Genomic DNA, 26,451 nt, shown 5'->3' with positions numbered 1-26,451 from the left:
AATTTGGCCGCTTTATTTGCAAATCGATTTAAAGCGAAATTTAATTGTCGTCCTTTTTAGCATTTGATCGCGAGTAATTTGAGAATCATCAAACTGCGCGATTTTATTGCGCGGAGTAATTAAAGAGAGCGTTAATTTGCGTCCAAGAAGAATAGGGGAGAGGGAGTGTGTGTTGGCTGCGCGTGCAATGATAAAGTCACAATATTATTATCGCGATCTGTATCGTCTGCCGGCCGTCTGCACGCGGTAAGACGAGATCCTTTCTCGAGGACGATGGGAACCCGTGTACGGTACGCCCAGAAAGGAGAGGAGAGCCGGGAAAGAGAGAGAGCAGGATGCGAGCGGGCCCATGGCTATAATCACGAGGCCTCTTGATGGCGAGATACAAATGCAAGTCATCGGGGCCCCGTATTGTATCGCAATGGCGCCAGGCTCCCGTTCCGCGTTTCCCTTTCGGCGTTCCCCGATGCATTCTCTATCGTTGCCGTGCATTCGATTGGGAACCTAAGAAAGGCTCCCAATTTAAAGCGTTAAATACGCGACTGTTGCGGCGATATGGCGTTGATATCTTATATTTTCTGCTGTGCCGTTAATTCTTGCCAATCATGATGGGTCGGTGGATACGGTTTGATCGAACTGCGAAAGTTAATTTCTCGTATCATTTAGAAGACAAACGGTTCTTTCACAGAATTTTATTTATAAATGATACGCGCTATTTGAAACCGTCTATACATTGCGTATAATTTCTTTCTGTCGCACAACTTTAACGATATTATATTTTTATTTGACTCTGTCATTTATTAACTCAAAAACTATAAAGATTTAATTCTTTTTATAAATGTTATACATTGTATGTTGTAAATGTTATAATATATATATATATATATATATATATATATAAAATTTTTAAATAATCTTTAACCGCTTGATGGTCAAATGCAGGCCATATCAAGCCTCGATCCTCATAGATTTTATCGTAGATAGAATAAAAGCGCAAAATATCTCACAAGTCGATCGCATTCCCGAGACAAACGGGCAACAGAATTGACGACAAGATTTGGCCGAAATATTTTCTCTCGACGAGAGCGATTGGATTGCGTCACGTACACTTTTTAACAATGACCCACGCATGTTGGGTCACAGGAGCTAAAATCGATTGTTTCTGCACGAACCAGTGACCCATATTAAAACAGCTGACTATGACGGCGGGACCCACGACGTCCTGTTTCGTTCTTTCCCCTTGATTCACCCTTGTTGCGACGATACCGCCGCCCTCGTAAAGAACTATCCCCAAGAGCGCATCTTTTGCTTTCGCCCGTTGACTAAAGCGCGATACAACTCGTCGAGTGAAACAAGGGTCTTTAATCCTTCTGTATTTTTATCATTACCCCAGATTGGATGGAATCCATCTCTCATAGGAATATATTATATTTATTACACATAATATCCACATAAATTGGCAAATAATTCGAGATAGATTTATATAATTAGATTGATCAATTATAAATCGAAAAATCGTAAAAAATTTTCTACTTTTCTATCAATCAGGGCGATCATATTTCATCATAAACGACAAGGTAGACCGGGGAGCTTTAAGAGAAATATGTAGTAGATCGCAATAAAGTGCTTCCTTTTAATCGATATTGTCTTATGGATTCCTCGTAGTATCTCGTGTCTCCTGCATTACGGAAAACATTCGGCGTGGGCACCGCGGGTTCTTAACCATCTCTCTCGGGAGACGCGTTTAAGAATCCCGCGTTTGTACATGCAATCGCGTGTTCTCGTCGAGTAAGCTGTGCCTCGATAGAGCCGAACCTCGTCGTGGACGTGTCGTGCTACCGGCGCGCTCAGGTCCGTAAATCCTTTACGGCAACAATTTTATGCGACCGCGGATTTAACGGAATTGATCCGAAGGTCAATACAAATCCTCTCTCTCTCTCTCTCTACCTCAACTATATCGTTATCTTATTATTGTAATCACTCATATCTTCTATAGTGGGGATTTGCATTAGACGATTAGTTTCTTCTACCTTTTTTTATTTCATACTTCTCTGTGTTTGTTTACCTAGGACGGATCATTATCTTCACGATATCGTTACTCATGTTTTTATTTGTGAAAAGATTACGAAATTGCTTGTGCCTTGTTTAGATTATGTTGATCAATCGAATGCTGAAACGTACGGTAATATATCTAGTTTGATTCACATAGAGATAGAGAGATTGTCTTTATCATACATATAATTTATGAATGATTGACGGCTGGAAATGATATGAGAAACATTTTGATACGCGTCGCACAACCATCGAATTATTATGTTGCGATTAACTAGCAGATATCACAACTAGAAGAAATAATTTATTCGGCGATATATGTTTTCTCGCTGAATTACAAAAATACGCGGTAAACTGGAGAACTTCTTAATCCGCAGCAAAGTCGCCGCATTTGCACTGTATAATTGCCATAATTATGCGTCGCGCGGAGTAATATCGGAGCCGGCATATTACGGCCTTACATCGGAATGCCGCAGTCCGAACGAATTTCAAGTTTTCGTCGGCACGGCCGTCCTATGCAAACTGCACGAAAGGCGTCCTTTTCGCCTCTCGCGAGGCAGCCTGTCACAACGATACTCGGTAATTTCGAGTGATTCGTGGACGACGTCAGCGAGCATATCGCACCCCTTTCGCGAGAGAGGGCTTTCGTGTGCACGCTAGCCACTCCAACTCGTTACACACGGTAATTAAACGACGCACGAGACCACCCCGAGAAAGCTAGGTGGCAGTTAGAACTTGGGCGTTTAAGAGGAATCAAGTCGTTGTTAGACGACTCCGCTCCATACACCGTATACGCTTATTCGGATCGATTGTGCAAACGTCGCGATTAGCATCAAGCATAATTGATACGATTTTTTTTTGCTTCTTTATGAGACTGTATTGCGGAAGAATATTTAAATTGCGATCGCTAGTTAGAGACGTGATTCGAGGACATGTCGACGTCATCATATGGCGGTAAAATCGCGATTGTTTGCGATTTTGCTAGGGTGAAAACAATGCCGATGGAGAAGTTAGTGGCAGCTTCTTTCGAGCGAGGTCGTCCGTTGAGCTCGCGTGCCGCCAAGTTTGGCGCAACGTCGTGCGTCAATCAAAATCGGGATTTTCGAGTAGTTGCTCCCTATAGTAATGATTCCCGCGCGATGTCGAGTCGATCTTACGTACATGGACGCCTGATAGCCCCTATGATATACCCTTGAAGGGTGCCCGCCGACTGCGGAGTCGTCAGCCCAGTCAGCCAACTCGAGCGGTGTTTGCCGGTTTTGTCGGGCGAGGAGCCATCTTTACACGCGTGCGGTCCGCTCGCGTGATGCACGCATACCACCTCTCCTCCTTGGTATTCCGCTCCTTCTCTCTTCCTCGCGCGACTCGTCGTCTGTAGTTTTCTCCCTTTCTCTCTCTCTTTCCCTCTCGATTCTATATACATCTTCGCGGACGCCTTCTTACATCAACCCTCAGCTTTACGTGCGACCGTTTACGCGCTTTTCCCTTTCGCGCACGAATGTAGGCTTACGGGATAAATACCACGTGATTACGAGATATCGATCGAACAAGTTACGCGAGAATCCGCGGCGGAGTTAGTGCTTCTAAGTTCTTGATAGTCTTCATAGCTATTGCTGAGAGAGAAAGAGAGAATGAAGAGAAAAATAGTACAACTAACATCGATCGTCTCGCGAACCTAGATTGAGTGATTCGTTTACCCAAGTTGCGCGATTTGTGTACATTTTTGCTTAAGGTCTCGTCGTTGGAAATTGAATAATTTACGAGTAAAGAGAAACAGACGATCGCGTGTCGATACATACTAAAATACGGATAGTTTATTGTTTCGCGATAACGTAAGCAACGATATTTGCTCTAAATGAACGAGATTGTCGGGCTATTAAGCTCAAAAATACATGTATTCGACGATTGAAATTCGTCGAATCTGCATCGCTTTTAGAATCAGCCGAAATCGCTTTTTTATTGACATCGTGATCTTAAGACGCCGAACTGAACGAGCTCTAAATCGACACGTCTAGATTTCTAATGTAATCTTGTGGAATGCATCATCCAATTTCATTTTTCTTCCTCTCTCCATGATCTAGATCTAGGCGATTTTGTCAAATTTTTGACAAAAGAGAAGAGATCCCGTGCATGCTTGCGCAGTCCAAGCATAATAATAGCCAAATAATATAAACTCATCCGGTCTATGACCTGTGCTGACGATAAAAGAAAAAAAAAAAAAACATATGGCGATTATTTCCATTTTTTATTTCTTCCTCAGCTAGTTAAGTATCTAATTTTGATTGGCATTTCTTCAAAGCGCGCGCCGACTAAGGATTGTCAAGCCATCTCTTTTTGTTATTTAAGTTCATTTTTAATCAAGGACGTCAACTATATGTACGAGCGGTAGATTTCTTGCACGGTCGCGATCGTCGGCAAGTTGTTCGCGCGCGTTGGACAAAAAAATTTCGTTCTCATAATTAATTTATGTTTTTCCAGCATCTCGAGGATTACTTCTTCCTATCAACGGTCGTGTCTAACCGGTCGTCGTGTAATCTTTTAATTTCTTTGCGTCCATGTACATCGCGCACTCGAGATAATGGCAAATAATATGTAATTATATCATTGTTCGGAATTAGCTGGCAGTCGTTGTTGTTACATACAGTTTGGACGCGGCCCCGCGAACGAGCAGTCGAGGTGTTATTAGCGCTTGACATTGATACATCCGACCACAGATCGTGCTTGCAATGGCGTGGATATTGCGTTATCCGCTTCGTTATATCCGATCGGGTTCGTCGATCGCGTCGATGACGATTCCGCAGGCAGATGTTTATCGTGTCTTGCTTTGATGGGGGAGATAACGAATTACGACTGAGCCTGAATTAGTTAGGGCGGCTGCAGCAAGGAATGGCTTAAAGATAAAAAATATTTTTAATAATTTAATTTGGATTAAAATATTATTGTATATACTCGGGAGGGCAAAAGAAAAAATTAATGAATTTCTGCTAATTAGTGCTAATTCACGATGCAATTTTTCTTAATGTTTTTTTAATATTTTTCTTAATAAATTTTTTAATTTAATTTTAATTATTATTTAATTTATTTTTATTATTTTTCTTAATATCTGTTTCTTAATATTTCAGGAATAATCGAGGATATATATATATATATATATATATATATATAATTTTCGATCAAGGTAGAATCGAACAAAACAATCTCTTCGAATGCGATGTTAACTGTTGCGCACGGCGAATATCCACGAGCGAGCTTAGGCATGTAATTACGGGATTCTGGATCTCGAAAGCGTTCGCTATTTATCAACGTCGCTCGTTATGGCATCTTCTCGGGGTAGAGCAATCTGGCAAAAGTGGAGAGAATAATCGCGAGCGGCGTTTCGATTCGAGTTGTAATTGTCAAAATTTCGAGATTGGCACACGCGGTTTATATTCATCGAGATTGTTGTAAAATTATCAAACGATTTAATCCCTAGTGGCATTAACGATAACATATATACCGTGATCAATCCTGATAAAGAGCAACGATCGGATTGTATCGCGCTGTAAATAAATTATAACGTAATTGTGCACAATCGTTTGACGTTTTGCAAGTAAAGTTATGCCTGCAGTTACGTTGAAATTGCCTCAATTATACTAACTTTACGCTTTCCGGTCATGCTTTTTGATTGCGATAGCGCTGCCGATTTCTTTTTAATCCCGTTGACGATCTGCGATCATCGAGAAAGTTTGCGCATATATCCTGAACGCACTCGCGAGAAAGTAGCAACGAGGATCCTCGCGCGCGCTCTTTCGCTGGCGATTATTATCGCTTGACATAGGCCATAAAATACATTTTAATACGCGCACATCGCGCGAGATAAGAACGGCCGACCGGCTAACCGAGCACTAACCGTGCGTGCTCGGTACACATATCTAGAGAGAATATATACGATATGCTGTGCGCGATCGTGGGACAATCAGACTTGCAAAAACGGGACTTAATTGGGCTTTTAATCGCGACGGAATGATGATTAATCGCGGAATAGTCGGGCGTAATCTGGGTACGTACCAAAGTATTCGAATACAGGCCGCAAGATAAATCGCAGGCATCCTCGAGGCATGAATACGAGACGACGGTTGTACGTGCCAGAAAACGATCGTAACTTAAACACCTGCAAACCTCCTATGTATGTGTAATACCTTACGCTGAATTATTTATCTATCGACACATACGATAGATATCGAGAACTCACCTCTCTCGCGAACGCGAGAAGAACCGTACGACGATGAAGCGCGTGCCTAAACGTATCCGAGTGTGTGTAGCCGTTATCTTAATACGCGGTTTCCTTCGTATAACCATAAGTATATAAACGCGTAGCCAGGCTTCTCGTTGACTCGATCGTATCTCACGCCGTCTAGAATTTAGACACTCGTTGCCCGCGAATATCAGTATCGTATAAACTTGATACGAGGGCGCGTTGTGAGGGGAGGGAGGGAGGGAGGGAGGAATCCTATATATGCGATGTATTTATGGGAATCTTCTGCTCGGCCAATTTCGGATATGAGAGCGAGCTAAAGAAAGCGGACACAGAAATAGGAGAGCGAAGAATTCCGCTCCGTTGTCGGGAACGAGCAGAGTTTTGTCGGCGCGAATATTTCGTTGCTCAACTCTCATTCTTCTCTTTCCAATCTCTGCAGCCGCGATTGTACTCTAAACGGACCATACCATCTGCCCCTCTTTTCCGCGTTTTTCGAACCTTTTTTTTTTTCATTTTCATTTCCCGCAGCATGCGTAGACGAGAATACTCGCAACATCGCGATGCGTTTTAATCACAAAACATCTAAAATAATATTATAGACATTTAAAACTGTTTATATTTGTTACATTATATATTGTCATTAATAAGAAAGACATTTAAATGACAATAATTGTGTGCATGGAATTATTTTGATTTTAATATTCTTCAAAATGTTATAATATTTCAAACTCACGAAAAAATGTATCGCTATTTCCTCGATACCTCGCTTCCGATGAACCGCGGGACGATGATGTCGCCGAGGACGCGACACGGCCGTGCGCCTCAGCTCCTTAAGAGAGTTCGCAAACGAGCTGCCGCCGTTAATGAGGCGATATTTTAGTTTTTGAATAACTGACCTAGCCCGGGAGAGAGAGAGAGAGAGAGAGAGAGAGAAAGGATACACACACGTCGAACCGGTTCCGAGAGAGCAGTCTCGGCCGCGTCTACCCGTGGAAACATATGTCTCAGAGCGGCCCCCCTCCCCCTCCCCCTCCCCCCTCGCCTTTGTCTGACGCTTTGTACGCGCGCTCGTTCCCGATTTTATCGGCTCGGTACTCATAATTCGCGCGTTGCATGCGTATCTGCTCATCTGGTCTAGAGTATCTTCCTATAACTACCGCGCACCTCTATACAGCCTTTTCCCCTTTTCGCTGCTGCTTTTATCGGTCGCGCGTACTATACGTGCGCGTTGCATACATCATCCGGTCGATTCGGTACCTAATGGCCGTTTCGGTCTCGGACGTGTAGGTGCCTACCTACGCTTCGATCGTCTCCTCTCTGCCGCCCTGTTCTGCCACGGAGTTTCCTTGTCGAATCTCGTTTTTTCTCGTACATCATGCGCGATGCGTAACAAGAGAACGCGCACGAGTGCTCGACAAATCGTACGGACGCGATCAAATATTTTCCTTTTACTTTTTCGCGTCGCGGGATTCGAGATTGATCTTGACGAGAGAGAGAGAGAGGAACGACATAATTTTTCTTTTCGAGTTCCGATCATTTCTCATGTTAATAGGCGGTTTTCATCGACCGGACCAGCCGACAGGCTGTTCTGTGTTTCGCGACGAAAGATTCGGCCAAGTAGGGGGGAAAGAAGGGAAGAAAAGAGTGCCAGGTCGATCGAAACGAGAGGTTGCTGCGGGCAAACAAGAAGCAACGGCTGCCGTTCGGTATATACGCAACATAGTAGCGTAGAGAATGAAAAGAAGAAAGATCAGGCGTATGGAGCATCGAGAGATAGAGAGAAACGGAGAAAGAGAGGGCGAGCGAGATCGCCGATCGAGGGACACGGGCGAAAAAGATTCACTGCCGATCAGATATCGACGAATCGAAATGAAAACCAAACAAGCCCACCTCCCGCCAGCCCGATCCTCGCACTGCCGCGCCTCGCTTCATCCATAATTGATAGAATAAATTAAATCATTTGTCTTGACGGAAATTAAAAAGTTAATTTATATACGCGCGCGCGCGCGGATAGCCGGGGCGTATCTGGCCTCGGTCTTTCGATTGAGAGAAAGAAAGAGAAAAGGAAAGAGATGCAGGCGAGCTACACCTACACACGCGGCTCTATTCGTTTCCTCGTGGAGCATTAGACGGAAGAAACCATCCCGGGATGCATCGTTTGAAATTACCGAGTGGACCACTGCATGAGAGAAAAAGAGAGACAAAGAGAAAGAGGAGTAGATGTGAGACAAGGAATATATGCGAAGGGGTGGAGGATAAGAAAAGAGCGAGAACTATACGCAGTGGTGGATCGTTTTGTTTTTGGCTCGTCTTTCGATTTATTCCTCGCTGATGAATCAGGTGTGGCTTTTTCTCTTTCTTCCTCGACCGAGAGCGAGATTACTTTTGTGGGCGGGTCGCTTTCTGTCAGTGCCTCCGAGGTTACAGCCAGGTATAAAGAGAGAGAGAGAGAGAGAGAGAGAGAGAGAGAGAGAGAGAGAGAGAGAGAAGGGGGAGGGGGGAGGGGACGGAGAAAGAGCGATACTTTCGCGCTACGTTTGGCCTGTCTCTACGGCAACTCTCGCTCGCGCTCCCGAGTTCTTCTTCCAGCTTGTCTTCCTGATTTGATGTAAATTGGAACACGGAGGGTAGTGTGATGGTACCGATACCCTCTCGCGCCAGGTATCCGATACTCCCAAGCACACGTATCAATCTTTAACGTTATGTTTCAGTGACGCGAACACATTCTCGTGGTATCGAATTCTCGCGAACGGATCGCCTTTTATTATTACGTTATCACCGCTATTATTAATACGATTTCTATTGTCATTCTGAATAAACGATTTGATACACATATGAGATGAGAATATATTAGAATTATGTATCGAAAGGTTAACGAGATCGACAAACGAATTTCATCGCGTTCCGGGTCCACGATGTGAATTGCCTATCGAGAAGGAATAAATCCATGGTTCAACGAGGTCGTAAAACGCTCGTCTAACCAGACGGAGAACCGGGCACTGCCTTCTACGAGGCCCTCGACGGAGGCGGTCCCGGCGCGAGCTCACGTGTTTGAAATTACAATAAATATTGAGCGCCAATTAGAAGGAATGTTTTCACAGATGATACGCGCGCCTGATATATATACCGGTCGTGTGCATGTATATGCGTCTGTGTTGCAATATCTCGCATGAAAAGGAGAGGGGGGGGGGGGGGAAAGGGGGAAATCGTACCGCCGCGCCGTGATCATCATCATCGTCATTATCAACGTCATCGAGCTCGACACGCAGTAACGTTGAGCGCGGCGCCTCTGACGATATTGGTTTAGGCGTAACTGTGCCTGCGATTACTAATAAATAACGAGAGAGGAGCTCGCTGAGCTTCTGAGATGATGAGCGGGAGGGGATGATTGGCCGGCTTTAAGAAAGAGAAGGAAGGCGCATTGTGGCGGGCTCTCGGGATACGCGCGTAAGGAAGAGAACGAGGAAGACCCAGCTTTGACGGGCCGACGTTCGGCTATGGCCCGTCTGTTTTCTCAGGCAACAACAGAAAACGAAATATATGCGTGCGAAACGCAACACGTTCTCTCTCTCTCTCTCTCTCTCTCTTTCACTTTCGCGATGCGAGCATCTCTTCCTACTTCACTTCATTCTGCATTCTTTGCTCCCCGTCTATCCACCACGTCACCGTCTCGTCTCTCTGTCTTACCATCCTTACCGCTCTATTGGGATGCAAAGCGCGAACGGTCGTTAAATTTGTTTTCAGCCGTTTTCAGCTATATCATACAGAGGCCGATTATTGTACAATGATATTTTGTACATGATTTAAATATTTAATATCGAATAATAAAAATATTAGTAATGCAAAGATTTCGAGATAAGTGTTATCGAAGGGTTGACAATAATTCGCGCGCGCTATCTTCTTCGTATGAGTTTAATACAAGTGAGAGGGAAAGGAAAAAAAGCGAGAAAGCAACATCTCTCGAACGAAAAGTTTAAGGGCTAACAAATAGGAGAAACAAAGCTCGCTCTCGAGAAGCGGCAGCGAAGGACGATTTGTTCGCGCCGCGGGAGTTCGGCTTAACGAAAATAAGCAAACTTCTCACATAATTCACTGGGGACTTGGACTGAGGGCCCGGGGCCCCTCCCTCCCCATGATGAAACGACCCAAACGAGCGAATACAAATAGAAATCATTAATGGTTTTGTTTCGAGAGCTCGGTCCCGGCCTCGAGCCAGAGCGGAACGATAATGATTCGTTAATGATTGCCCGTGCCACGTCGTCGCTACAAAATTCGATTCTTCCTTCGCAAGGTGGAAACGACTTTGTCTTGGCCGACCGCAAGTACAAACGCCGTGGCCTATGGAACAATCGGGATTTCACGCGGATCGAGTAACATCGTGGTCTCGACTCGAATTATCGAGATCACGATGTATAACGGACAGGACAGAAAGGAAGTCAGAGCAGGTAGCTTTTGAGCCCCTTAAAAACACCGCGTCGTACATCATCGACTTTTCAGCACGAATGTTTCAAAGTGTTTTAAACTACATGCGTTATAAGCGATACCACATCGGCCTTCTCGTGATAATTTCCTCACGAACAGATCCATCCTTGTTTGTTACGGTCTCAATTTACTACACGTCCTTGAGTGTCACGTTTATTTCTGTCAAATGATTGTTTGGTAATTTTAAGATCGCTGTAATTTACACAAGAGCCTTCTAAAATTGATTTGAAGGTAGAACGCGCTTCGTTCGACTCGGAACATTTCACACGATAATCGCGCGCGATACTTTTTCACTTTGATTTCTCAACTTGCGGATCTGAAAATGATCGCTCGATACATCCGACATACGGTTCGGAACATTGGCGCGTCGGGGTTTACAGAGTACATACATGAAAGCATTTCTTCCCAGCAGCCAGTCGGAACGTCGTATCGATCAATGACAAAAATCTTTCGAACAATACGACCCCGTTTCTTTATTATAGTCATCAGTCATTCGGTATAAATATTAAATTCGCTAAAAAACTCGCCTCGACGGCTAGGAGAGGTGGGGTCGAAATTGCACCGTCAGCCTGCGGCACAAAGAATACACGAGAGAGCAGCTGACCGATATCGTCGATCGAGGGGTGCGCCGATCTCGATGGATTCTGTACGATCTGAAATCGACTTTTGCGATTATTATCTGATAAAAAGGGATTACGCGTTGTCGCGTAATGTTGACGCGCAAAAAATTGAAGTCTTATAGCTCGATTTGATTTTCGTCAAATACACTCGCTCATTAATTTCATACATGTCAAATTATAAACGTCAAATTTAATTTAAATCGAGTGCATGCACAATTCTGTGTATTTTCTTAAAAAATATATTTTTTTTTTTCATGCGTATTGTTAAGAGAAATATGAGAACACCTTGAAGAATGTGTCGAGTGTATTTTTATTGTTGCCTACAATACTTCATCTGATCAACGGGTATTCAGCTTATACTTTTGCAAATATCCTAATTACCGGGTGGCCCCGCGTGTGACGATGAATCTCGGTGGCAAGGAGGCCCTGTAAATTGTATCCAGGAGCAACGGTCGCGTCTCCTCCGCGCCGAGTCCTCTCGAGGCAGGGGAATCATTGTGGCTGTTAGGAACAAAAGGAATTTCAAAAGAAGTAGCCGAGGGAGCCCATTGTCGTGGGAAGCGGTCGTTTAGCGTTCGGTAATGAAGAACATCTGAGAGAGAGAAAGAGAACGCGCGAATGCCCCGAGAGGAAACAACGAACGTGTTCGCAACTAAACGCGCGCCTCATTCGAGCACCTACGAGAAGAGCACTTTACCACCCGGGAAGGATAGTAGGATGCCGGCTGTTTTCTCTCTCTCTCGTCTCAACTAGACAATGTGTTCGATCCTCGGTAATAGCTTTATAATTACAAAGGCGACAGAATGGATCATATTGTCGGATCGAGGAATCTTTTCTTCTCGGCTTTGTATGTATGCATAGAGCAGTCTGGATATTCAGTCGCGTTGCAAGGATCCTGTCAAACTCATTTGTTCGTTCCAATGTTCACATTTGCAACGATCGTATTTTTATTTTTTATTCATCTATCTTGGTCAAAATATAAATTTCAATTCTACAGAATATTATTTGAAAGAGAAATAGGATTTCTCTACATTTTGTGCATCGAATCGATAAAGGAAAAAAATCTCTAGTGTGCTTTTTGCACGACGCGATGCGTGCATTTGCATTTGTGTCCTCGATAATCAGAATTTCACGGCGGCCGATGATGGCGGGAACACATTGAACCGACCTCGCTCGAGAAACGGCGCGCTATAATCGTTTCAGATAGAAAACAGGAAGCGCGCGAGTGTGTCTTGATCGACGAGCGAGCGAGCGAGCGAGCGAGCGAGCAAACGCGCTTAACCAGCATCTAAGGCAACGCGCTAAATAATCGCTTCTGTAGGCATAAGCGAACACAATGGTACTCGGCATTAATTAACGTACAAATTAGCATCAGCGGGGTTAGCGAACAGAGCAGTGATTACGTTTTAATGATACCGACCGCCAGCGCGGCTGCGATTCCTCGGGTTGTTGGCAGCGCGTCGAGCAAGATACATAGAAATATCCGAGGATTCTCTATTCCATTCCGTTCCATTCTTTTTTTTTTCATATAACGCAACTTCTATTGTCCCACTCTGTCTTATGCGCGCGCGTTTTTCCTCATTCCACACTAGAGAGATGGCGATAGCAATTTGAAAGTATCGAACCGTCATAAAAGCGGTATCTTATATATTAAATTCTTGCGAAAGTTGGCGAGTTCGTGGTACGGCTACGTTTCTTTTAGCCTCTCTCGTATTCGCTGCGACTGTTACATTGCCGTATGTCCACGTTTGTCAATTTCTTATTTAAGATCCCGTTGCAATGTGTCTTTTTGAGATAGCAAAAATATATATAATTATATAATTGTCACGTTCTTTTCTCGAAATCTCAAAGTAGTTGTGCGTGAGAGTCGGCAGTTTTCCTGTCCGGTTGTGAAATATAGCGGAAATGTTGCCGGTTCAATTTCACCATCGACATGAACACTAATTGCGCTAATTCTGTAGTGCAATTGTAATTCTATTACGAATCGTCAGTGAATACATGCGCCAATGAATATACCTGCGAATACGTAGCAATTTATTTTCTTTTCTATTATTTTCGCGCGATATATCATTATTTTCTTCCGCAATTTTCTTGCGGAAGCTCCGCGTTCGATTTTTACGCAGATCTGTCGACGCGTGAATGCAACATTGCATTGCGATAATTTTTGCGATTAAAAAAAGGCGCGTCCTTCCTATTTTCCCGGTCACGCTCTCGCGCGCGTAACATGCGTTCACGTGGCACGTGGTGCACTCAAGACGTTTCGTCTCAACAGAGGCACACGGTTAAACGATTACGTCGCGGAGACACCTTTCATTTCACATTATGCTAATTGTCTTCAGTCTCAACTTTTTACTCGACGCTGATCGATTTTTAATTGATACCGAAAGCGTTATTTTAGACAGAACTTTGTAACCAAGTGATATATGTATCTTATGCGTCGTAATATTTTTTTTAAATTATTAGACCATTTCATATCTCTAAACGTTAGAAACTTGTAATGAAGTCATCACTTAATCATTTCACGCTAATGCCGCTGATAATCGCCGTAGCGAGTAACATAAAATTTTCTTGCATTTAATACTCGTTTAACTGATAACGAGTGCTACCGTGCGAGCATCGGAGTTGGCTTCTTTCCGGAATGCCCGTGCGTTCTTAATTAGTTTCCTCGCTCTCGACATTGTAATGCCCCTAGCGAGGTTGTTAATACGCGAGTCGTTAATACGGGCCAGTCCGGAGCGCATTAACGTTACGCGTGCACTCTTTAAGCCTTCGTGCGTTTAGGCATTAGCATACGTTCATATACAACGATGAGTGCATCCTGGCCGCTCCGTAAAAGGACGCAGAGTGCAAGCGATGTGCATATAAAAGATATAAAAGAAAGATCAAACTTTGAATTACTTTTCTGAATTTCTCGCCTCGTATGAATTCGCCTTTCAGAGTATCAAAGTACCTTTCAAAGTTTCATTCGCGAGATACCGCTACGTGTACCGTTCCGTCGTAATGTCACGAGTGCCGCAACGGAATTCACCTTTGCCGAAGTATCGATCGTGCCGTTGGTAAAAGTCGGAGCGTCATGCCGAATAGCGTAGAGAATTTCCGTTTTCACCTTCCACTTTATACGACGATGACAAGCCATATATATATATATATATATATATATATATATTTTATATATACGAGGCGTACCTTAATTATTAAACTACATCCTAGACGCTGAAATTACGAGGCGTTATGCGAGACATATATTTTTCTCATCCTTCAAACTCGTTCCCTTTTTCGTCGCTCTTTCTCGACGGTTCGTATATTCTTTTATCGCGATCTTTTCACGTTCACAAGAGAATCTTTATATGATAATTATTCCGATTATATTATTTGTCGTACATCTTTGTCCATTTTTGGTTAACAATGTGATTTCTCCCATATTTCGACAAACCTGATTGTCACACGTGGCTACATGTGTTAAGCTGGAATTTGTTCGTTATATTGCATGAATCGCATTGTTTCTATGCCGTTTCATATGTACGAGACGACGCGTAAGATGTGAGAATTTACGTGTGCAAGATCATCGCTTCTTTGAGTGACGAGTTGTTATCTTCGAAAATGCCATGATATATCGCAATAAAATAAAAAAATAAATAAATAAAAAGAGTCGATATTTGGAGGTTACAATGTTAACGAGAGTAAAAGGAAATCGATACTTTAAGGATTAGCGTCGTTGATGGAGATTAGCCGTAATTTCGTCAACGCGAGACTCTTTCGCGGCGTTCTACGCTGACGCGTAGAAAAGTCTCGCGCCAGCCGGTGCGAATAAATCGTTCGTGATGTTTCTTCCACTTACGTCCGTTCGTACGTGCGTACGTACGGGTCTCTCTTAAGATCTTAAGCGCAACGGAGCCTGGGAGTTATAGTAACCGTAAATAATCCCACGGGTACGGTAATGGCAATACCTGAGCGAGAGCCGGGTATCGTGATTGTGCGCGACGCGCGGCTATTTACTCGCGCCGCGCGACTCGTCTCGGCTCGAGACTTCGGAGATGGACGCTGTGTTATTATAGACGTACCTTTTTATCCGGCGCCGGATGCTTATCGGCGACGCTTATTTTTCGCCGGCCATGGTAAACGGGCTGCCAACGGAAATCGACAACGCCACGGATACCGTATGTGCTCGTACGTTAATAACACACGTCTCCTCTCTTCACAGCGATTCCGCTCCCTCTCTCCTCTTTCCTCTTAGAAATTTTAGAGTCGTTCATCTAGTCTTCTTTCTCCTTTAAATTATATTCGAGCAATGTATCAAGTTGTTTTTTTTTTTTTTCATGTCGGATTTGCTGAAATTAAAATTACTCACGTCTGTGAAATATTTTTAACTTTATAAGATTTTGCCTTTGCATTAATTTCAGTGCTTTTTCTCAAATTATAATATTTAATTCTCTTCCAATATCTCCATTAAATTGCTTATCAGTGATCTACATTAAACTAATGAGTCTTAAAACGGCTGATATTGAAATACGCCTTTGTCTCGTATAACGAGGGTGTTTCGGATTCGGATCGAGATGCCCTGCCCTTAATATTTCACGCGCTGCACTCTCGCGCTCGGCACGCTTGACAGTACCTGAAAGGCACCGCACTCTATTTTCGTCGGCCCGCTCCTGTCATCCTGTCGCATAATCGCCCCGCGGGTGTCACCTCGCGTTTAAAGAGGCGCCCGATTTCACGCCCCCGTCGATCGCCACGGGTGGCCGACATTCGGTTGCGCGACAGTTCTCATCCGGGCGATGCCCTAAACGCATTCTGAATACTCTCTAAACCTCCGAGGACCGCTTCTAGAATGAAAAAAAAAAAGAAAGAAAGAGAGGCAGATATTTGCCGCTGCTTACGCGCTACTGTCATCGTCTCTGTCGTTGGTCCATCTGCCTTCCTCTTTCTCTCTCTCTCTCTCTCTCTCTCTCTCTCTCTGCTTCTCTCTTTCTCTTGCAAATATCGCTCACGCCCCGATTATCGCGGTAAATAGCAGGATTTCACGCATCCCCGAATTATCTCGGATACGCGTCGGAAAAAGAAGACATCAGCAGGAGGGTAACTACCGGTGCGCGCGAATATGGCTTCGGTCGTACTTATTGACATATTGTCATCCTTCTGTCTACGAGATATTTATTTCTTTTTTATTCGAATTTGACAAACGAACACTATATAAAATATAGATAAAAAAAAAAAGGTAACACAATATTTCTATCTTGATATATGTATTACGCTGTATTACTTTTGAACGGTATTTTCTTTTTCTGAGCGCGAGAATTGTTCCAACCATTGGATTTCACGATCCCAGTTCTTCCGCGCCGTGAGATATGTTTCATCAATCATGTCGTAGAAACTCCCGCAACGTTGTTCAGCGGAATCACGCGTGCGCATCAAATAGCGCGTGTGCTCGACCAGCTGATTTGCCTCGCGGACGAGAGGAACACACGCGCGCGCGCGTTATATCTTTCGCTCCGACAAATTGCCCTTAGCGCTATCTCATCGTAGCTTCCGGTAGCGTTGAAACTTCTAGTGCTCCTCGTACGTCTATGGCGAGTAACGGAACGGGGGAGAAGGAGAGGGAAAAGCAAAGAATGAACGAAAAAGAAATGGTATCCGTTGCGTGTGTGTGTGTGTGTTTGCCCAAGATTAACTCAATAAATAATAGCGGCATGACACGGCGGGTGTTCCGCCTCTTCGCTTTTATTATCTCGAAATGCGATGGTGTTTCGAACTGGTCGTTATCTACGTACATTTCCTTTATACTTTCGCGACCTAGATGCTATCGAAGAATACGAAGCGATGTTGAGCGCATCGATATTTCGCAGATTTAAAATAAAATTGGCTCGTCTTGTGAAATTTGATACTGCTCTTCTATCTGGATTACATATTATTATCTCTGTGCCTATATATAATTAGCGCGTAGAAATGCTGAAAAAATATTTGCCCGTAAAATGATTTCGCTCTGTTTAAAATTGTTGTCGCAAGACCTCATCGTGACGTGCGCGCGTCACAAACGTATATTGCAAACGTCCGCTTTCCCCGGGGTCTGCCCGAGACTTGGCGCAATAATCGTGTTTAAAACGCATTCGTTTCAATCTCACTCCGGGGTGCCCGGTCGCTCGCGAGAGACTTTTCTCTCCTTGCTCTCGGCTGGGCGAGAGATGAAATGGAAATGCAATAAAAAGTTGTAATCGAGAGTCGGCGTCGGTTATATACCCGGAATATTATATACCCGAGGGACCGGGCGAGCCGGATAAAAGCCGGCGCTTGTGCAGACAAAACTCTCGTCTCGTTCTTCTTTCCTTTTTTTCGTCTCCCCGCGAGAGAGAAAGAGAGAGAGTGAAAACGCATTCGATACGGAATAATGTCAGAGTCTTATTATTCCGACGCGAACTGTTTAACGTTTAAAAGAGGTCCAATTTCGCAGAGTTAATCCTTGCAAATGGACCTCATTATCTCGCCAACAAGATCTCGTCTCTTTTATTTCCCGACTTTTATTATCATGTTCTGAGAAAAAAAAACGGGCAATTACTTCCGCCTTCCAAATCGTATAAGATTGCTTTCGTTAGAAAATCGAGACGTCTTGGCTGGATCGAAAGTCAGTTGGATATATTTCATCATTTTCTCAATTTGTCTTTCCGACGCTACTGGAAAAATCATTTCGGCCGCGCAATGGAAGGGAAAACTGGACCTTGAACGCGATCTTCTCGGCGTTCGATTGAATTTGTCGGGTGGGGAGGGATCGGGTCGCGGTGAGTCCGGAATTGAAACATCCGACGACGACTCGTCGTCCCCATACGCTCGCGCAGATATTGGGAAATAAAATACCTCGCATATTTTCGTACACGTCGAAAAGGTCGAGACGAAAATATCGGATACCCCTGCTTGTGCTTCTTGGATTAATTCTCGTTTTCCTGCCCGCAGCGAGAGCGACGCTACGGAATTATAATACGGCGATACACAAAACGAGTTTTCGGTTGTAATTTATTCGAGGCCACCCCGTAATTAGCGGGACGACCCGACGGGCATACTATTCCCACTCCTGTCGCGTTCCCCGGATTCCATTTATCACAAATCAGCAGCTGCCTCGGATACCCGTGGCCCCGCTTGCGGTGTGCTGTCATGGTGTCGGACATGACATTCTGATAAAGCTCGTGAACAAAATTAGAGTTTTGCGTTTTGTTTTTCCTCTTTCCAATCCACGTTAATTGGAAGCATAATCTTTATTCTCAGCTCGTATGCATACATGTCGAATCTTTTAAAATATTCAAAACGATCATGAAACAATACTGAGAAATTTTGTAAGAGAATTTATTCGCGTGAAATATAAAAAATTATGCATTTCAATTATACGTATAAAAATCGCGAATTAAAGAAATTATGTAGTAGAAAAAAAAATTGTAAGATATATGAAATTAAATAAAAGGACACATTTATATTACGCTTGTACAACCTGTAGAATCTCGTTCTCACGGTTGAGATAAATTGAAACGGAATGATATACGATACGTGGAGTCGGAAAGAGCACGCACGAAAATACCCAAAGCGAATGGCAAACGCAGAGACATTATTCACGGCGTCACGCTCACCTCCTTCCGTTCCCAACACATTCGGTTGAAGCTCGTCGAGGGTGGATCGGTGACGTGTTGCAGGATCGCACGCGTGATCGCGCTCGGTCGACACTCGGCGGCAGTGAGGAGGAATCAGGACGTCGAATAGCTCCAATTTCCTCCCCGTCGCGTCTCGCTCGCGCTTCCACGATCGCCGATTACCGTTTCTACGTTTCTCTCTTTGTCGTCGCCGCGCGGAGAGCAACAGCAACAGGTGTCCGCGGGGACATTCGCAGAAACTGCGAGGGATGCGAGAGGGTGGAAACGGCGCGGGCAACCGGGCGCTTCGAGAGAGAGAGCAAGGGAGAATTCCTCCTCTTTATTTATGAGCTTTTTATTCGACTTGTTGAGCTCTCGTTCTCGCTTCCTTTTTCGTCCTCTCGACCAACGCGAGTACAAATGCAGAGAGAGAGAGAGAAGGAGACAGAGAGAGAATGGGAAAAAGGGCGAAAAGTACGCGTAGCGGCACTCCTCCGCCCGAGAGGGTGTCGGAAATCTCTCGTTTGCCAGGGGCGGAAAAAATGCGACATTTTTCCGCGTAGCTGGTAGGGTCGCGCCTGCCGATTTTTCGCATAAAGAGACAGAGTGACAAAGTCGCAGCTTTTATCCGTAAGCCGAATAATACATGTATATCCGTAGAGAATAACGAAATAAGTTGTTGAGCAAAATTGTATATTAATTTTTTTCGAGACATTAGTCCTTCTTTAATACTGAATGTCGACTTCGTGCCTCATTCAACATTGCGTTAATGTGCATGATGAAAAATTTGTAAATATTTAACAAAACTGTACAAGATTGCCGCGGTCGAATGATGATCCGCTTGACCCAGTTTCCCGAATACCAACGCGCGCCTTTAATACGCGGTTATAGCTCTTCAACGAGATAAGGATAATAAAACGGCCGGTCTTTGCACAATATTCGCCAACTATCTGCGCATAATAAATGTCGGTGGAAGGAATCTTCGCACACAGACGAGAGATTAAATCCGCCTCTAAACGAAGCGCGGTGCGCGATCTTTTAACGTTTCCCCCTTTCCTTACTCCTTGATCGCGCTATCACAGGTGTAATAAAATTTTCAACTCCGTTATCCGGAATCGCCGGTATGAATCTCCGGGTGAAATCAAGCACGTTTGCACGTCGCGGCCGCAACCGACGCGATGCTGCATCCAGGAGTCGGGTCTGGCAGATCGTGACAACGATACCGATCCAAACGCCACCGACAAAAGGCAGCCCGGGGCGGAGAGGGGGAGAGGAAAGGGCAGAGACTAGAGAGACTTGAAATCCCGGTTATTCCGAAGAATATTCTCTCGCACGGTAGTAAGCGAGTCTCTCCTCCCGCTCGCGCTCTCTCGTCGGTTTTTCTATCTCCTCCCCTCTCGTAAGTCCATCGGGTTTCAGGTATTATAACACTTAGCCTTAGCTACCCACCGACCCCTCGCTGCCGACTTGTAAGTTCTTCAGGTATACACAATAGCGATTTCCTTCTTTCTCTCTCTCTCTCTCTCTCTCTCTCTTTTGACGGCGCAGAGACGCGAAGAGGAGGTAGATACGATTTAGGCGTAATCCGTCAAAGAGTTCTTTCAACGTCCGCCAGAACGTTTTATCTATGATCTCCATTAAAGTTCAGTTAACGCCCTCTTGGCCCTCTTTCGTTTTCCCGTCTAGAACCCCCTTCTTCTTTTTCTTTTTCTCTCGTCTTCTTCATCTATCTGTGTTTTCTCTCGCTACGCCCTAACTCGGCTCTTCACGAGAGTGGATACGGATTTCAAACGGAGTTTCTCTTCTCCTCCGATGATTCCTTTCAAAACGCGTTTTCGCGTATACGTCACTATTATCGCTCTGTTACCGAATTCAATATGAGACTTATTTTTCCCTTTATGTTTTATACATCTTTGCTTTATGCGTCACACGTAAAATGTGCATTTTTTGTAAAACTTACTTTCTACGTTTCTCCCTCGCACGTTGTCCTCTAATTGTAAGATGTGAATGTAAAAGTAGAAAAAAATGCCTCTTTCTTTTTCCTTGTACATACATAACATAACATTTGTCGTAGATGAAAGTTTGCAATAATACGCTCGAGCGAGAAATCGAGCAATCAGTTAGCCGCATTCCGTGCGTTAAAGCGGATGTCAGATGAATTGATCTCTAGAAAAAAATGTTCGAGTTTTACAACTTTTGTCCATTTAGTCGCGCGCAATTGAATAGTATAAAATTATATATAATTCTTATAATCTCTCTCTTATACAAAACGGTAGTCTTTCTTCCAACACTTATCATCGCTTCGTAGATTTATTTTCACCGCGAGGAATGCCAACGATGGGCATATTAAACTCGGATTTCTCCGACGTGGCGCATTTTTAACCGGCGATTATTTCGACTTCTCGAAATGTTTCGAAACAGAGCGTGTAGAGCGATATTCGGCCGCCGATATGCCGAGGCATTGTATAATTAAAACCTCCTGAATAAAGCAAAACTCAATCTCCCCGGCTCGCGCGAGCGCGGAAGCGCGTCGTTTAATTTCACGTTCATTACGTCGCGAATGCGTGCGTGAGTATATGCGTGCTTGCGTGCTGGCGTATGTACGCGGCTCTGGGGGTGCGTCTCTCGACGAGCACAACCCTTCTTAGATGTAGCCCCCTGGAAAACATCGTCTCTCTTCGCCGTCTCGTCCCTCGACTGTTACTTCACTCGCGACTACATCCCTCCACTCGAAAACGTATCGGGTTACCTCCGACATAATTCCGTTAATTATGATTTCGTAGTATGATTTTCCGTCGACTCGAACGAGCGCAGTTGCGATTCTCTACCCTGCCTCCGTAGGGAAAATTATTATTTGACGTGCCGCCCGTAATGTATCGCTATGTAACGCGAGTAGAGTAAACGTGTCTACGCATACCCGGTATATTCCGATCGCGCATTTTCTGTAGTTATTATAGTCCATCTTCATATTGCGTCCAGAATACCATCTTGAATTTAACGCGAAGGAAAATTAAAATTATTGGCAAAAATTTAATTCCATTACGCATCTCTTTCGTTTTCATTTCCTCGTCTTCACATTATAATTGTTATTTAATACCATGTGATTTTTTCCTTTTTTTAATTTTAATTATTCGTATCATTTTCGGCGCTTTATACAACCAGTCTTATCGCGAGTATGGAAAATTGGGAACGAGTTGATGCGGAACTAGGCGACGGTAGGTGGTGCCAATTTAAACCTCATAAATGCAAAATCGCGCGATGATTGCGTTCATAAAGGCCTCCCGCGTTAGTCCGCGTGGCGTCTTGGCGATCTCTCCTCCGCGCATGACGCTTCTCTTGCCGGGATAATTTACATTGATATTTATGCCGTGTCATAACCGAGCCTGCGCCGGGGGGGTTGTGGAACGGATTCGTACAGCTAATCCTCGCCTTGCCGGGGGGTTGTTTTAATTGAAATCTTACTCGGTTCCTCGGATTCGCGAGGGCAGAAGACGATGCACTCCAAGGGAAAGGGGTTAACGAGGGAGCGTTACGCGTGCCGGGGTCGCTTCGCCGATTTACTTTACACCGTGTATTCAGATACGAGAACGCGGCCAATCTAATTTCGCATTAACCAAAGATATTCGTATCGCGCGAATATCAAGATATATCTAAAGATATGTCGCGCACAGTTCCAATCTCTAAGATTTAACGTTTAATTTTGTTCTCAAGTATCTTTAACCGTGCTTCAATTATTCTCGATTTGTCGGAGACGTAAGATCGCGATACGACCTAAAATTACTTTAATAGAACACACGCGTACGGTATATTCCTTTCGGTCTTCCCTTCAATAATCCGGCGACGCTCTACATGAGTAATTCAGAATGCTCTTGGCGAATTTCCGTGGGCCAGCGCGCTCACTTTTTCTCGAAACGGCGAAAGTTGAGCAATTCCGCGAGATGATGCCGCGCGACAAAATGTCAACCGCGAGACCACTAAAGCGAGAGAAACTTTTAATTCGTTCATTTCGTCGGGCTCAAAGGGTCGGCGAATGAGACTTATTAAAATTTATACGAGCCGTGCACGCGCGTACAACCACAGCCCATCTCCTCCCTTCCTCGATCGCGCGAGTCTTCTTTACTCGGAATCTTTGAAAGATTCTCTTATTTGCTTGGAAACGAGACGACCCAAGTTTACCGGAGGTTCATTCTGTGGGCGAAAATTTGGCAAGAGAATTACTATTTATTTATTTTATAACATACATTTCGCGTTCATACTAAATCCATTTTTATTATAAACTTACGCAATTATAGAAATATTTTTCTTGAATTTTTTAAAAAATCGAGATAAAGTTTTGAAAAAAGATTACAGAGGACTAAATCACTATGCGTTTTCCTTCTAATATAATAGTATATAATGCCTGGAAGAAAAGAAAGAAAAGGTTAGAAGATAAGGCATAAAAGCGGTCTTCGTTCTCGAAAAATTACACTTTTACTTTAATCTGCGAGACAATACCGCGGGCGACTGTAAAGGCCGGGAGTAAAGGGCTGCGTTCGCATCGACCCTGCCCTCTCCCCCGCTCCCTCCCTCTTCCTTCTTCCTCCCTTATACTTTCTCTTTCTTTATCCGAGAATCTCTCTTCTCTCGAGCGTGCTAATACTTTTCAAGGGGTTAAAATCTAATTCCTGCAACCCCTAACGGCAACCCTTCTCTATACATAGCATCGCGACGCGATTCTCTGCCTTTCTCTTCTTCTGTTTTTTTTTTTTTTTCTCTGCGTCGTCGACGGCGAGAAAACGCGCTTCGCTCCCAATAGACATAATAAAAACGCCATCTGAAATATGCATCCCTTAATAAAACTGTCCAATTAGCCGAGAATGGAATTAAGTATTTAGGGGGTGTCGGAGAAGACTTTTGCCTGGTTCTCAGGTGCTCTCGCGAAAACCCTTTCGCGAAAAGATTACGTTCCCCTTTGACCGTCGCGTAGAACTTGGCGAGATAGGGAAAGGAGAAGTGTGCGAGGGAAACGATATTTCGTCCTGGACAGGAGTTGAATTATTTATAACGTTGAGATTCCTCCGGTCGCTTTTTCATATGCTTTCGACGTCGATTTATTTATCGTCGACTCGTGATTCGTTCATGTTGTTGGGATTTATTCGGATTGAACAATTTTTTCGAATCTACATATGTATGCTGTAATTAACTTTTCGAGAAAATTGAAAAATTAACCGAGTTGAAGCAACGACATTTTTTTACACTCGACGAAAGTCATCGCGTAACGTGAGCCAACCCTTCGTGTCTCGTACGGAACGTAAAAGACAGAAAATAGCGAAGAGCCGAGGTGATCGATCGAGCAAGGATCGTCAGCCCGCGGCAGGGACAGGATGGTCATTTATAAAATTAAATCCCTGGAATATTTCAGTCGTACAAATCCCACCTCCATTGGTATAGGTAGGAAGGGCGGCGGTCAGGCAATCGTAAAAATTCCACGGGGTCTGGATGCATTGGAAATCCGCGTAATTAACCGAAGGAATTTCAGAGTGTACGCCGGGGAGTCGATTAAAAACGCGAGCAACGCCTACAGTTAAACGGTAGGGAAATTTTTCGCGCGTTCTCTCTCTCTCTCTCTCTCTCTTTTTCCTCTCGGTATTTTTCTCTTTCTCTCTCTCATCTTTCCGCTCGTTCGCCTGCCCATTCTCTTGCACCTTCACCCTCGATCCATCCGCACGTTTCTCGCTTTTTTTTTTTCGTAGTCGCTGCTTCTACTCTATACTGCTGTGCCGCCGTGTACATTTTTTCGGCTTCGATTAAAAAATACTTCGGACCAATTATTCCGCAACACCCGTCCGCCGCCCTTTCGCGCCGCCACTCATTCTCGAGCGCTCTTCTCCTCCAATTTTTTATTACCACTTACACTTTTTTTTCCAATCTTCATATTTCTCACGCGGCGTTCGTTGTCGTTATAAAAATCGATGTGTTTTTAAATCCGTCGTTCGCGTTGCGCGCGCTTTTCAGTCGACTTTCTTCCGCCGGCTTTTTTCTGACGAGATTGACGAATGGCGATCAGCTGACGCGCGAGAGAAGGCCAATTATGTAAATAATCGAGCAGCTTATTTGTATACGCTCGCGCGATGCATCGGCGTCATTAATCGTCGTTCTCGAGTATTTCGCGAGGCGACTATAATTAATACAAATCGTCGTTATACAGCGTGCTCGAGAAACGCCACAAAGTGGCGGAAGGAGCGAAAGAGAAAGAAGAAAGAGAGAGAGAGAGAGAGAGAGAGAGAAATGGTTCGAGGGGCGTTGTATGTACCGTGGTGCGGAGAACGAGAATCCAACGTCATTCGAAGTAAATTTATACGACTAATACACCGCTGCCGGAGGTCTTAATATCCAGCGGGGCGCGCGCGATGAAAGCAGGCGAGTTTAAAAAGTGCAATATCACGGAATACATAAATGCGAGATGAGGCCATTTGAATGAAAAACAAATAAATTCCGCCAGCGACTCCGGTTCCAGCCGGATCGTGTGTATCCAATTTTGTTTTCACGCCGGTTTCATTTATTTTAGCCGCGCACAGCCACGCGTCTCCGCCGCTCATTTGGATTTATCATATAATTACGGTACGCGCCCCGTATATAATTACATACCGCTGAATAAATCGCGCGACTCGCGATTCGGATCGTGACGCGTCTATTTCCTATCATTATAATATGAGAGATGGAATCGTATAGATACGATCAATCGGAGAAGTGATGCCATTATCTGCTTAATATCTCATGCTCCGTCTATCTGGAGGCGACAGGGAATCGACGATCGATCGGTAATTGAATATCTTTAGCGCATTTTTTTGTATCTCGCACGCCCCCATATTAGACCGATACGATGCATGCGTGCGAATGCGTGTAACTGTATCGCATCCCGGTAGATTTCGTATTACGATGAAGCCCTGGGTGCGCGGACGAGAGAGCGTGCTACTTTCGATGGATGCTCACTCGATATGACACGATACGAGTATTCTGGGGATCGAGATAAAGGAATCGAGTGGGCAGAACGTGACGAGACAATGGATCGCCGATCCACTAGCCGTAATACAATCGCATCAGCATCTCGCCGTATTGTTTGCCTCGCTTTGATATCAGCCCCGAGCTCTCGATTCTTTTCCTCGTTGGCCGCGGGTTCTTTCTTTCCCAAAGATCATCTCTCACATTCTCCTCTCGTCCCGTCTCTTTTTTTCTTTCTCTCTGTCTCTTTCCCGTCTTCCCTCTTCCCGAATCTCGCCGACGGCGGAATCCTCCTCGTAATTAACTTTGCAAAAGTAACGCTAATTACGGCCGAGTTCTACTTATCTCGCCTCGCGTCAACCTCGCACAGTCGCACTCCTGCGAATTTTTTCTTTTTTTCTTCTTATTTCCGTCTTACATTCGCTTTATTATCCAGAGGAAAAATTCAAAAGCGAGAAAGACTACGGTGAGC

General features: G+C 44.3%; 1 protein-coding gene across 7 annotated transcripts in view; it reads left to right on the top strand.

The window, feature by feature from the left end:
• LOC126858377 (dachshund homolog 2) overlaps positions 1-26,451 on the top strand; it is a 182,947-nt gene that overhangs the window by 7,473 nt on the left and 149,023 nt on the right. The window lies entirely within an intron of this gene.

Source organism: Cataglyphis hispanica, chromosome 25, assembly GCF_021464435.1.
Source record: "Cataglyphis hispanica isolate Lineage 1 chromosome 25, ULB_Chis1_1.0, whole genome shotgun sequence".
NCBI lineage: Eukaryota > Metazoa > Arthropoda > Insecta > Hymenoptera > Formicidae > Cataglyphis > Cataglyphis hispanica.
This window is presented reverse-complemented; position numbering and strand designations above follow the sequence as displayed.